This window comes from Cibotium barometz, chromosome 16 (genome assembly GCF_041138505.1).
Source record: "Cibotium barometz isolate CiBa-2024 chromosome 16, ASM4113850v1, whole genome shotgun sequence".
Taxonomy (NCBI): domain Eukaryota; kingdom Viridiplantae; phylum Streptophyta; class Polypodiopsida; order Cyatheales; family Cibotiaceae; genus Cibotium; species Cibotium barometz.
Window position 1 is genome coordinate 50,136,744 of NC_141061.1, and position 14,273 is coordinate 50,151,016.

At 38.7% G+C, this 14,273-nt stretch overlaps 1 pseudogene; it reads left to right on the forward strand.

Annotated features, from left to right (window-relative positions):
* The first annotated feature begins 6,472 nt into the window (after positions 1-6,472).
* Positions 6,473-8,929, forward strand: LOC147630708 (uncharacterized; annotated as a pseudogene).
* Positions 8,930-14,273: the final 5,344 nt, after the last annotated feature.

The window sequence follows — 14,273 nt, forward strand, 5'->3', positions numbered from 1 at the left end:
ATGGACAATGACACAAGCAAGTACTAGTCGGCCTCAAGAAACTATGGTGGACTCTCTGACGTATTTGGAGAAAGACATGGATGACATAATAGATGCCCTACATGATGCAGGGGATATTGAGCGAGAAATGACACACAGGAGATGGGCGGTATCCATCGACGTATGGATCAAGCCTCAAGAGAAGTATAAGAGTTGCATAGGCTGGCTCTATATCATGGTGCACATATATCATACATGCCTTGCAATGCTAAGCTTGCAATCAATATTTGCATGGTCCGATGCTAGCGTATCAAAACTTTTTACGTATCACCTTTTCCATTTTTTATCTCTTTCTTTTGGGAGGATGCATGGTAAGGTTCTACACAGGTGTTTTCGTCATTTTCTGCAGAAATTTCGACAGTGCAGTTTTCTGCAAAACAGGCATACGTGTTCTATTGTGGACCATGCTACATAGCACAAGTTGTCTTCTGTTCAGTCTTTGCTTCATTACAAGTAGCTTTTGCATCAGTTTCAATCAGTGGCCATGGCTGATAACAGCAATGATGTATTTCGCATGTTGTCTGCTGGATGGAGATAGCAACTACCCACTTTGGGCATACATGATGCGGCATGTTTTGGTTGCAAAAGGAGTGTGGAACATTGTGCAGGGTACAGATGTATGTCCAGGTTCTGTGGATGTAGGATCTGTTGAGGATATTGCAGGTTCTAGTAGCTCTACTGTTGTTGCTGCTGTTTTACCCACTGCTGAACAAGCTCGTTGGGATGGTAAAGATGCGCAGGCTCATGCCTTGATTACACTTTCTGTCAAACGTAACATCACCCCACATATTCGTTCAGCTAAAACAGCAAAACAGGCTTGGGATATTCTAGCTAGTTTGTATGTAGGTCGTAACGAGGCAAAAATCGCTTACTTGCGTAAAGAGCTAGAATTGAAGATTATGCAAGAAGATGATGACATGAATGTTTTTCTTGCTAAGATTAAAGATCTCAAAGAACAGTTGATTTCTGCAGGTGAGATTATTCTTGATCATTCTCTTGTGCAGATTGTTCTTGATGCTTCACCTATCAGACTTTTGCTTCCACATGGAGACTTCTTAATGAGGACAGACCTGATGCTGTCAAGTATGATACTTTAGTCAACAAGCTCTTGCAAGAAGCGCAGTCCAGGCAAAACAGGGCCAGGCAGCGTGCAGTTAATCAAGCATTTATTGTTGCCCAGCAGCAGAGAAGAAGTGGTAAGGCAGCCCCTTCCATTGTTTCTTCTCCTATTAGTAGGTCTGCAACTTCTTCTCCTTCCACAGGTAGCAACAATAAGTCTGAGAAGGCTCTTGATAAAGGCAAGAAAAAGACCAGGTGCAACTATTGTAAGGCAAATGATCATGTCATTAAGAATTACCCTAAGCTAAAGGCTAAAGAGGCAAAGAAGAAAGAGTCAAATGCAGCCACAATAGCGAATGCTTCTACAAATGCAGATTCTACAAATGTTGTGCGCACGATACAGAATGGGCATTTAGCGTGTATTGCCAGTATGACCCATCTGTACATGATGCATGTTTGGCAGTTTCTGTTGACTCTCATGTATGGTATTTTGACAGTGGTGCTACAAAGCACATTACCTCGCATCATGATATGTTCACTTCTCTTGAGGCTGTCTCCCTAATGGGAATACTGTCACATGTGCCAATAATGCTTCTTACCCAGTGAAGGGCATTGGTAAAATTATGCTTACTGCTACAAATGGCAGCGCTTTCACACTTTCAGATGCTTTGTATGTGCCAGGGATAAAGAAGAATCTATTGTCTGTCTCTGCACTTGCTAGACTTGGACTTGTAGTCAAATTTGTGGATGACAGATGTACTGTTCATGATTTGACTTCTGGTGATACTATTATTGTATCTGGCACCTTGTTTCGTGGGCTGTATAGGCTCAATTCTTATGACAAGTGTGTGGAAGATTCAGCAAATGCAGTTTCTGATGAAAAGGCAGTTTCAGATGCAAAACTATGGCATGCTCGTTTTGGTCATCTGAACTTTGCTAGTTTGCTACGTTTGCAAAAATTTGATATGGTTGCTTCATTGCCCCCTGTTGAGGCACCATTGAAACATGTTTGTGAAGGCTGAATTTTGGGCAAAATGCAACGTTCTGCGTTTCCAAAGGATGGTTCTGTGCGGGCCACTCGCAAATTACAACTTGTACATAGTGATGTATGTGGGCCTATGCAAACTCTGTCGTTTGGTAAACACTTGTACTTCGTGACTTTCATTGATGATTACTCAAGGCATGCATGGGTATATCCACTGAAGGCAAAGTCCGAAGTGTTTTTGTGCTTCAAACAGTTTTTTCTTATGGTTGAAAATGTATCCAATTGTACTATGGGCACCCTCCGTTCTGATCGAGGGGGGGGAGTACATGTCTAAAGAGTTTGATGCATTTCTGGCTAGTCGTGGGATAAAACACCAATGTACAGTGCCGTATACCCCTCAGCAAAATGGTGTTGCTGAGAGAAAAAACAGGTCACTTATGGAGATGGCACGATGTATGGTCAAGAGCCAAGCTTTGCCACATGCGTTTTGGCTTGAGGCTGTCATGTGTGCTGCATATGTACTCAACAGGTGTCCCACTAAGGCCTTGCAGTCTATTACTCCATACGAAGCTTGGCATGGCAGGAAGTCTTCTATTGGTCACTTGCGTGTATTTGGTTGCTTGGCCTATGCTTTAGTGCCTGTGCAACAACGTAGAAAATTGGATGATAAGGCTGTCAAATGCATTTTTGTTGGTTACAGTGCTGAGAGCAAGGGTTACAGATTGTATCATCCGCAGTCAAAGCGTATCTTGATTAGTCGAGATGTTGTTTTTGTGGAAGATGCTGTGCAGCCTTTGTTATCATGTACCAAAGAGACAGGTGTGAGCTCACGGGATGTATTTGATACATTGTTGCCTCTGTTTACAGGAGGGAATTCAAATGTAAGTCCTAATGAGGCAAATATTCAGCCTATGTAGATTTCAAACGACATCATAGATCAGCCTATTTCTGATGCAGATTTACAGGATGTAATTTTTGAGGATAGGGCTGAAAATGAGCAGGCTAGAGGTATGCCTAAATGGCTGGTGCAAACCTTGCGTGATAGTAAAATTGATGCACCTATGACTAGTCGTACTCGTTCAGGTTTTCAGCATGCCTCTTATACATCAGATTGTTATGCTTTGGCTGTGTCTAGTATGTGTGAAGAGGAAGACCTCTTTCATTTGATGAGGCACAAAATTCAAAAAATTGGTTGGCTGCAATGCAAAGTGAATATGATGCTATAATGAAGAATGGTACATGGTCTTTGTGTGATTTGCCTATTGGTAAAAAGGCCATTGGATGTAAGTGGGTTTTTAAGTTGAAACGAAAGCCAGATGGCAGTGTTGATCGCTATAAGGCTAGACTTGTTGCAAAGGGTTATGCTCAAGAAAAGAGCATTGATTTTGATGAGACCTTTGCTCCCACTTGTCGTATGACTACCATTCATAGCATTTGTGCATTGGCAGCTCATAATGGTTGGAATGTACATCAGCTGGACATAAAGACTGCGTTCTTGAATGGAGATTTTCATGAGGAGGTGTATGTATCGCAACCTCGTGGTTTTGTTCAAAGAGGGCAGGAAAACAAAGTGTGCAGGTTGAAAAAGGCTTTATATGGTTTAAAGCAAGCTCCACGAGCTTGGTATGAAAAGATACATGCATATTTGACTACACATGGGTTTCAAAATAGTCCAACAAAAAGCACTTTGTACGTTAAGCGTGTGGATGGTGTACGTTAAACGTGTGGATGGTGTACATCTAATCATTGCTCTCTATGTCGATGACATGCTGCTCACAGGACCAAATGAGAGTCATATTGCTGATTTTAAGGCTGATTTGAATGCCTCTTTTGAGATGTCAGATTTGGGACATTTGCATTATTATTTAGGGATACAATTTAAGCAATGTGATGGAGGTATTGCTTTGTGTCAGACAAAGTATATTGAGACATTGTTGCAGAAATTTGGCCTTGAAGACTGCAAGCCTATTGCTACTCCAATGGAGATAGGTTTGAAGTTGAGTCTTCATGATGCTGGAGATCACTTTGATGCTGGAGATCACTTTGATGTCACACTCTATCAGACAGCTGTTGGTTGCCTCATTTATGTATGCATTACGAGGCCGGACATTCAGTTTGCAGTCTCACAGGTGAGCAGGTTTATGCATAGCCCAAGGTCTCAGCATTGGTGGAAGGCAGTTAAACGCATCTTTCGCTACTTGAGTGGCACCATACATCTTAGGTTATTTTATCCCAAGGGGGGATCGTTGCCGCCAAATTTGCATGCTTTTTCGAACTCAGATTGGGCTGGTTGCTATGACACAAGAGTGTCCACAAGTGGTTTTTGTTTCATGCTCAGTAGCTCATGCATATCTTGGTTGAGCAAGAAGCAACCTACTGTGGCCACTTCGAGTTGTGAAGCTGAGTACAGGGCAGCTTTCACAGCTACGGTTGAGTGTGTGTGGCTCAAACGGCTTATGGCTGATTTGGGTGTTAGACAGGAGTCTGCCACCTCTATCTACACTGACAGTCAGAGCGCATTGGCAGTTGTGAGAAATCCAATTTTTCATGCTCGCACAAAGAACATTGAGGTGCATTATCACTATGGTAGGGAGAGACTCTCAGCAGGAGAGATCAGCTTGGCCTATGTACCAACACAGGACAACCTCGCCGATCTTTTCACAAAGGCGCTTCCTCGTGAGAAGTTCGAAGCTTTCCGCAAAGCTTTGGGCTTGCTCCCCTTTGTGGATTACTTCGGGCATGGCACTCCCCTATACATGAGTGCCAGCTCTCGTTCACACCATCACTCCCAGGGGGGATTTGTTGCCATATACATAGGCAGTGATGTGTGTGAACACACTTAGGACTACCGGGGCACTTTTTCCCTCTTTAGGAGGTTTTTTCCCCCGGCTTGTATATACGCCCATCCTTCTAGGGCTAACTTATCTTTTGTACATTGACACAATCTAATACATTTTGTGTTGTGTGCATTCTTGCTTCTTCTTCTCCAAGCTTTGTGTGCTTTCTTGCAACCCTAATTCCAACAATTGTTGCCATATACATAGGCAGTGATGTGTGTGAACACACTTAGGACCGCCGAGGCACTTTTTCCCTCTTTAGAAGGTTTTTTCCCCGGCTTGTATATACGCCCATCCTTCTAGGGCTAACTTATCTTTTGTACATTGACACAATCTAATACACTTTGTGTTGTGTGCATTCTTGCTTCTTCTTCTCCAAGCTTTGTGTGCTTTCCTGCAACCCTAATTCCAACATCTCTCTCTCTCTCTCTCTCTCTCTCTCTCTCTCTCTCTCTCTCTCTCTCTGGCTCTTTGTGCCTATTGCAAGCCCCTTACTGTTGTTTCACCGACACACACACATACACATGGACCTTTCACCCATCATAGATTCCCAAGCATTTAGAGGCAGATGTAGAAGTTCAGCCTATGTAGAGGGTTGTGAGTCATGCGTAAAGTTTTATGCCAATCCAATCAAGGATTATCATGTGCAAAGGAAGCAAGAACAACATGCAAGGATGAAGTCTAAGGTACACGAAGAACAAGAGCACAATGTAGTCATGGTGTAAACGAGCATAAGCATCAAAAAATATGCAACGACATTGTTCAGTACTTTAATCAGTGGACCAAGGGTCTAGACGAGAAGATGAGGTTTGATATATTATCTTAGATTCTCCAACGTCGCTCCATGAAGGAAATTTCTAGCAGTTTTCTACTATGGAACTTGAAAAGTCTAATAGAGGGGGCATATGAAAGTAGTGAAAGTGTCTAGAAACTCTTAGGAGATATTTCTTAAAAGGATTATTCCAATGATTCTTATGAATGGCATCGGCACAAATACATCCTCTCTTAACATTGCAGCTGTGATTTCTATGCAGCTAGAGAGCGTTTGCAAACCTCTGCTGATGGTATTTTTCCATTATCTTCATGCCATCGGGCAAGCCCTTGCAGTAGGCATAATCAGTGATGAGGTGAAAGAGCTTGTTTTCAATTTTTGGTTAAGCCATACTTGTGTTTCACCCAACAAAAAGGATACATGTTGCAAGTGCCTTGGTAGAAAATCTTATGTTAAGCATCCAACACACATTCTCGATCAATCTCAGGTAACAGCAATAACCCGTGCTCCAACACCTGTGTTGATTTGGTGTGCTTTTATACATTAAATACTCCTTCAGTAGATTTAAATACTAGATTAGATGTTTCCAACCAATATCCAAACAAATGCCAAATTCTTTACTCTTCTATGATTCTATCATCCTTGTATGTGCGTTGTTTCCTTCTTTTATCATGTGTCTATGTAGTCAGTCAACCTATAGCTCTTGGACTACTTGGGGAAGTTTAGGACTGGAAAATCTAGCAAATAAAAAAGAAACCATCCTCCCTCACAAGGCAGACCATGGTTCTAAACGGTTTTCAACTTAGGGCAGCCATAAACAAAACCAAGAAAACCGGTGTAAAACCAGTAAGAGATTGGTGTTAAACTAGTAAGATACCTGATCGAAAACAACCTGTATACACTTAGGCTATAGCAAAAACAAGCTTAATAGGCTTTTCACCAGTATCATACCGCTCCCAAACCAATATGATACCGATTGTGGAATAATGATAGCTGTATACAACTAACACTACTTATAGGGAAAATACCAGCTGCTACCGGTTAAACACTACTATCATATTGGCTTAAGAGCATGGTCTCCTCTAATGTACTTTGTATTTAGCAAATTTTCTAGCCGATATTATACTGGTTGAACACTGGTATAATACCGGGTAAAGACCGAAAGGAGAACTTGGGTTGGCCATATGATACCAGTGTTTTGTACCAATATAATACCATTTGGAACATTAGCTCTATGCAACATGCATTAGATATAAAGTAAAGATCAGCTTTGCTTTAGATTATACCAATTTTGAAACAATATGATACCAATGTCAAACCAATAATATACTGGTTGGTGAACGAGCTGCATACACCTAGGAACATATAACTACAAAGCAGTTTCAAAACAAATGTTTAACTTGCTACGATGGTTTTGTATTGCAGATTGAACTATATTTGTTGTTTAAGGAGATGCATCCATAGGAATCAGTTCATCAACGAGCTTTTGAGAAATTAAAGCCATACTTTGTGCATAAGCTTAAGGATCGATACACTTGTTGCTGCATAACACATGTTCAGATGTCATTCTTAAAAGATGCCTTGAACAAGATTACAGGATCTAATTTTGACTTGCATGGCAAAGCATGTCAATGTGATTGTGTCATTTGTAATGTGGGTTCTCAGCTCGAAGGGTTTACTATATGTAAACTCTCTATATTACATACGTTCAAGGCTTAATTTTTTATGAATAAAACACATCCTTTTTCTATTCAATCTATAAATACGCCCTTTAAATGGTACCCTTATGTATGTAAAAAATGTGTAAAAAAGGGATTTTAAAAACCTCTTCTATTGAACCCACGTGCTACGCTTACATATTTATGAGTGACCCCACTGAGGTTCTCATCCAGGTGGGTGTAAGGCTGCAGAGAAGTCCCACAAGAGCATCACAAGCGCATGGGAGTCCATCCTATGTCCCAAAGTTGAAGGTACTATTTTTCATGCTTTGAAGTGTATGATAGGGAGTTGCACTACCTGTGGTCCTTGAAACATATTAGTTTGTCCTATTGAATCTGCATATGTTGGTTGGCTTGTCACCCGTGAAGATCTTTCAGGGCATAGAATGTGGAACCACTGATGATGGCAAGACAAAGAAGAGGAAAGAGTTAATACACAAGGAAATTTCATGCAAGGCACTGAATCAAATGTTCAACGATTAGCTCGAAAAGTTTATCAAACATTATTTTTTGTACAGGTGGCAAGCTGAGCAATACAAATAATGCTTGTCGAATTTTCTTGAAGATGTGGTAATATCTGTTGTAGACTTTGCTGAGAATTACTCTTTAAAGGAGCAAAATGAGATATAGTCAATGCATTGGTATTCAAGCCAAGTGTCCATATTTGTGCATATTACATACTTTCGCATTGCAGGTGACATCCATAAAATGATACACTTTTATATCTCTGATGTGATAAGAAGCATGATACCCATTTTGTGCAACATTGTTTCATGCTACATTATAATTGGGTATTACCCTTTGGTATTCCCCTACAATGCCATTGGGTTTGGTCTAATGGTGCTTCATCTCAATTCAAAGCAAAACGGCCTTTCTACTTTGTTTCCAGATACATTGCCATCACAGGATTGCAAATGACTTGGAATTTCTTTGGCTCTGGTCATGGAAAGGAAGAGCATGATGGTGCAGGGGTTGTGGTGAAGAGAGTACCTAATATGGTCGTTGGAGCCGAGTCCACATATGCATCACAAGCTCGGTACATTAGTAGAGGCTTTTGGGAGATCAAGTTGGGTGATATAGATAGCGATGAGGCATGGAATGTCAAGGCTGACAAACACAAGATCCCTACATTCAGTCTCTGCATACTCTCAGCACGATCCAACAGCATTGAGGGTGTGTCGGTTATCATGTTATGGAACACTTATGGCATAGATTCAGCAATTAATATCATATTCATAGCTGGGACTACATTGCCCTTGAACCATTAGCAGATGGAACTAAAGAAGATAATGTTGACATTGATGTTAACATCGCAAAGATTGAGGAGGCCACCTATGAAGGGCACCATGATACCCTCAGTGATGTCCTTCTTATAGGAGACAATTTTGCAGTGACAGCTAAAAAAGGAAATCCAAAGAATGTGGACTTCTACATCTTGAAATGCACAAAGGAGAAAGAGCTCTGTAATAAGAAACCTACAAAGGACAGATGGGGGAATGCTATCGCATGTTTATTGTGAAAGGGTTCTTCTATGCACCTAAAGACGAGCAAACCTATGAGTTGTGGGATGACAAGTCGAAGGCCTTGATAGCAACACATCTTGTATGAGCAATCAAATTTCTAATGGACCCACACCCAGTTAACAAAAATCTATTTATCGTACATGAAGCTGTGCACAATAGTATGCCATTCAATTTTTTGCATGACTTGTTAGATACAAAGCTATGTAAAACAATATGCCATCCAATTGTGTGCATACTTGACATATTTCTAATGAAAAAAAAGAGACAACAATATTCAATATCAATGGAATTTCAGCTGATGTATTCATATTGATGATGTGGCGATGGTGATGTGGCACTAACATGTAGCAAGATAATAGCATAGGGCTACCTTATATATATATACATGGGCTAATTTCAGGGGCAATGGCGGTGAGGTGTTTGTGATGAATGTGAACGTGAATGTGAATGTGAATGTGTCTGTGAATTGGGTTGGCCTTGGATGAAGGCTCTCTTTTGCTCGACATTTCTTCCCACAATCTTTCCTCTGCTTGCCTGATGACCTCCTGTTCTTGCCTCCGAGCCTCTAGCTCAACCTATCTCCTAGATTCCAGCCATTCATCCACCTCAGCTATGCACCTTTCAAATTCGTCCGATAGCCACTTGGTGTGCTTGAACTTCCCTTTGGTATTGTTCTTCCTGACACCTATGCTCTTCGGCTTCCCTTGCAAAATCTCATGCTTGTCTTATCTCTTCTTCTATACAATTATGCACCGCCAAAATAAATTTTTGTGTAGCTTTTATCCTAAATTATTTAACATGAAATTGATCATATTTTTGCAGATTAAGTTCTTGTACACAAAGGAAAATGTTTTGTTAGAAACCTTATAGCTATGTTAGATGATGGAGATGTAGATTATAAACATCACTTACATCAAGAATATTAATGTAAGATTCCTCCCCCACCCCCTTTTTGATGTCTAGTATCTTTCCCTGTAATCAATCCCTCTTCAGAAATATAAAGACCTTGTTTCTATCTGTTTTAGCCTAGAGAGAGAAAAATATTCTAGAGAGAGAATATTCAGATTTTGAATATTTTTGGATAGAAAAATATCTCTTCTAATTCAGATGAGTTCCCCTGAAACAGAAATTCAAAAAGAATTTTCCAATGTGCAATTGGAATTAATCGAAAATAGCTATAAAGAACCTTAGCCTAAGGGTGTAGATTTTCAGAAATCTTTAGACTATGGTCCAATTAAGGCTCCTATGGACCAATAGCATCAATCCATGTGTAGGGAGGAGATAAATCCAACTTGTAAAAAGAAAATACCCAAAAATGAGTAAATGCTCACATGAGGTGAAGAGTTGAAAATGTACAAGGTTTATTAATAAAAAACTATGAGCAATATTAAAAATATGACATATGTAAGGAAGGGGAATTCTTTAAAGGAGGTGCATATTTCACATAAGATGAAGAGTTGAAAATGTACAAGGTTTATTAGTAAAAAATTATGAGCAATATTAAAAGTATGACATATGTAAGGAAGAAGAGTTCTTTAAAGGAGGTGCATATTTCACATAAGACGAAGAGTTGAAAATGTACAAGGTTTATTAGTAAAAAACTATGAGCAATATTAAAAATATGACATATGTAAGGAAAGGGAGTTCTTTAAAGGAGGTGCATATTTCACATGCTTGAATGAGTTTTAAACTTATAAAAATTGAGATATTTCATCTCTCCTCTCTCCTCATTTAAGTCTAGTTCCAAAAAGTTAGCTTAACTGACCTAAAAATGGTCAAATATTGACCAAACTGATTTAGAAAATTCTAGAATCAGTTTGTTTGGTTAGGAGCTCAATTTTTCCTATAAATAGAAGCCTCCCCCTTGTTGAAAAATATATAGTGTTTATGCATCGTTACTCTACTCCACCTAAGCCAAGAACTGTGAATTCATTTAATAATTCACTAGTTTTTGGAGCTTCCCTCTTTCTTCAATCCCCATTAGTGGCTCCATCAACATACTTAACCAATTGATTGGTTGGGGGCCTCTACCGTGAACAAAGAATCAAGCATGTTGTAAGGTAATTAGTGAATATTGATCTTTCTATAATTTCTCAATGTTTCTCTCTTCTCAACCCCTCTCAAGCTTGAGAAGTTTAATTGGTATGGTTTTTTTTTAAATGCTATTGAAGTTTGAATAGTAGTGAAGAGTTACATAATTTAATAAATGCTATTGAAGTTAATTTTCATTTATGTTTAAATTCTAATGATTCTTATGTAAATTCTCTCTCTCACTCAAGAAATGGTCATACTCATGACCCGTTCTCAATCCAAATCAAGCTTTTCATAAAGCTTTTCCTTAACCCAAGATTAAGCTATGCTTGAGGCCAAATTAATGGCTTTTTTCTATGCTTTTAGTTTATGAATATTGATGATTCAATCCATTATGGATTAATAATCCAATTAGAGATCATTTTAATTATTTCCTTAATGATAAGCATTATCCCTTAGAAAAATTGAGATTTATCAGTCATAGCAGCGGAGCTATGGCAAAATTTTTATAAAAATTATGCATAAAATAATCTCATTCAAAGCATAAAAAGAGGACTTCCTACCATATTCTAGGAATTATCATCCTAGATTAATTGAAAGAATTTCATTACAATCATGGAAAAATTGAATTTTAATATTAGACATAATGGATAAATTTTTATATCAAAAGTGTTATTTTTACCATTTTTATTTCATGCATAGAAGTATGCATAATGGATAAATTTTTATATCAAAAGTGTTATTTTTACCATTTTTATTTCATGCATAGAAGTATGCATAATGGAAAAATTTTTATATCAAAAGTGTTACTTTTATCATATTAGATTTCATGCATAGAGGTATGCATAAAAGTTGATTATTTTATTATAAAAGTGTGACTTTTATCATAATTGAATTTAATGCATATAGGTATGCATAAAAGATATTCTTTTTATACTAAAAGTGTGATTTTCCTCATAAATGGATTTTATGCTTAACTTAGATGCATAAGAGAAATTTTTTTATTCTAAAAGTGTAATTCCTACCAAATTGAATTTATGCATAAGAAGATGTATAAAAGATTGATTTTTTTAATTCAAAAGTGTCATTCTCATCTAAATTGAATTTATGTATAGAAAAATGTATAAAAGATTAAAATTTAATTCAAAAGTGTCATTTTCATTAAAAATGAATTTATGCATAGGAAGATGCATAAAAGATTGATTTTTACTTTGAAAGTATTAATCTCCTTAAATAGAATTTATTCATAAATAAATGTGTAAAGAAATCTTATATCAAATATAAGAGTTCTCTTGTATTCTATAAATAGATATGAGATGTGATAGGATGTGATAAGAGGTGTATAAAATGCGATAAGACGTAATAAGATGAATTAAGATGTGATAAGATGTGTATGAGATGAGGTAAGAAGTGTATGTGATAGGATAAGATGTATATGGGTTGTGATGATAGGGCAAGAATGGATGTGACGAAAAAGATTAGATGTGAAGGCATATGGGGTTATATGAATGGGAATGTGGAAATGGATGTATGTATGTGGATGTGTGAATGTGGAGATGGGAGTGTGGATGTATGAATGTGAATGTGGATGTATGCATGAGGATGTATATGCATAGATGTGAATGTGGATGTAGATGTGGATGTATAGATGTGAATGGGAATGTGGATGTGGATGTATGTGAATGTGGATGTAGATGTGGATGTATAGATGTGAATGTGGAATGTGGATGTGGATGTATGTATGTATGTGGATGTAGATGTGGATGTATAGATGTGAATGGGAATGTGGATGTGGATGTATGTGAATGTGGATGTAGATGTGAATGTATAGATGTGAATGTGGAATGTGGATGTGGATGGATGTATGTATGTGGATGTAGATGTAGATGTGGATGTAGATGTGAATGTATAGATGTGAATGTGGAATGTGGATGTGGATGGATGTATGTATGTGGATGTAGATGTGGATGTATAGATGTGAATGGGAATGTGGATGTGGATGTGGATGTATGTGAATGTGGATGTAGATGTGGATGTATAGATGTGAATGTGGAATGTGGATGTGGATGTATGTATGTATGTGAATGTAGATGTGGATGTATAGATGTGAATGGGAATGTGGATGTGGATGTATGTATGTATGTGGATGTGGATGTATGAATGAGGACGTGATAGTGGATGTATGCATGTGGGTGTGGATGTATGGATGTGGATATGGATGTGTATGTATGAATGTGGATACGGGATGTGGATGTATAAATGAGGATGTGAAAATGGAGGTAAGCATGTAGATGTGGATGTATGGATGTGAATGTGGATGTGGATGTGGATGTATGGATGTGGATATGGATGTGAATATATGATATGTGATGTGAAGGAATCTGAAGTGAAGAGATGGAAAATGATGTGATTGGATGAGTATATATATAAATGGAATGTGGAATAGTAATGTGGATTAATGAGGGATAATGTGGAAAAATGAGAGTTAATATAGAAATTGTATTTGTAAACTATTGTAAATGCTGTTTGTAAATGGCTGTTTTATGTCAAGAATGCTGGGGAAGCATTTTGACCGTCTTGTGATTAAGGTCATGGTTAAAGTTGCAACTGCTGACGGAGAGTCAATGGAGGACGTCTCGCGTAGCAAGGTCGGCCGAGGTCTTGACCAGCCTCGGTTCGATTAAAATGGTGAGCTTCCGGTACGGTGGATGAGGGACCAAGGAAGCGGCCTATGAGTGAAGCGCTAGGTCACCTGCGAAGGATCCTAGAGGGTGCTGACCATACGGTGCTCGGGCTCTGGGTCGCCTAGGATACCCACGCGTGCGTCGAGGAAGATATTGGAACAAGGAGTAAGAGTTGTTTTGTGAAACCGGGCATGGATCTGGTTGACTGACCTTGCTGGTCCTCAACGGATGAGTCCATGGCTCTTTTTTATGGATCTGTTGGTTGATCTTGCTGATCTTCAACGAGAGTCCATCTTGATAAGTGATTATATTGCCGAGTATTATGGGCTAGGAACTATGGAAACGGCCTCTGTGTGGACAGGTGGTGAGCGTTCTAGTTGCCAATGATGCCATAGATACTCTGATGAAGGAATGATGGGAAATTATGAATCAACTGGATAAATTGGAAGATTGTGATCAGTGGTACTATGGTTTCCTTAAAGGATTGTTTTAAAGTTAGCTGATGCTAAGAAAAAGGCAATTTCATATTGGGTGTGTAAGTGGTGTGGCTAGTTTTATGTTTGCATGAACTTCCGGCTAGGGGGCCTTGGAACTCTTTTCCTTGGTACCCGGGACAAAACCTAAC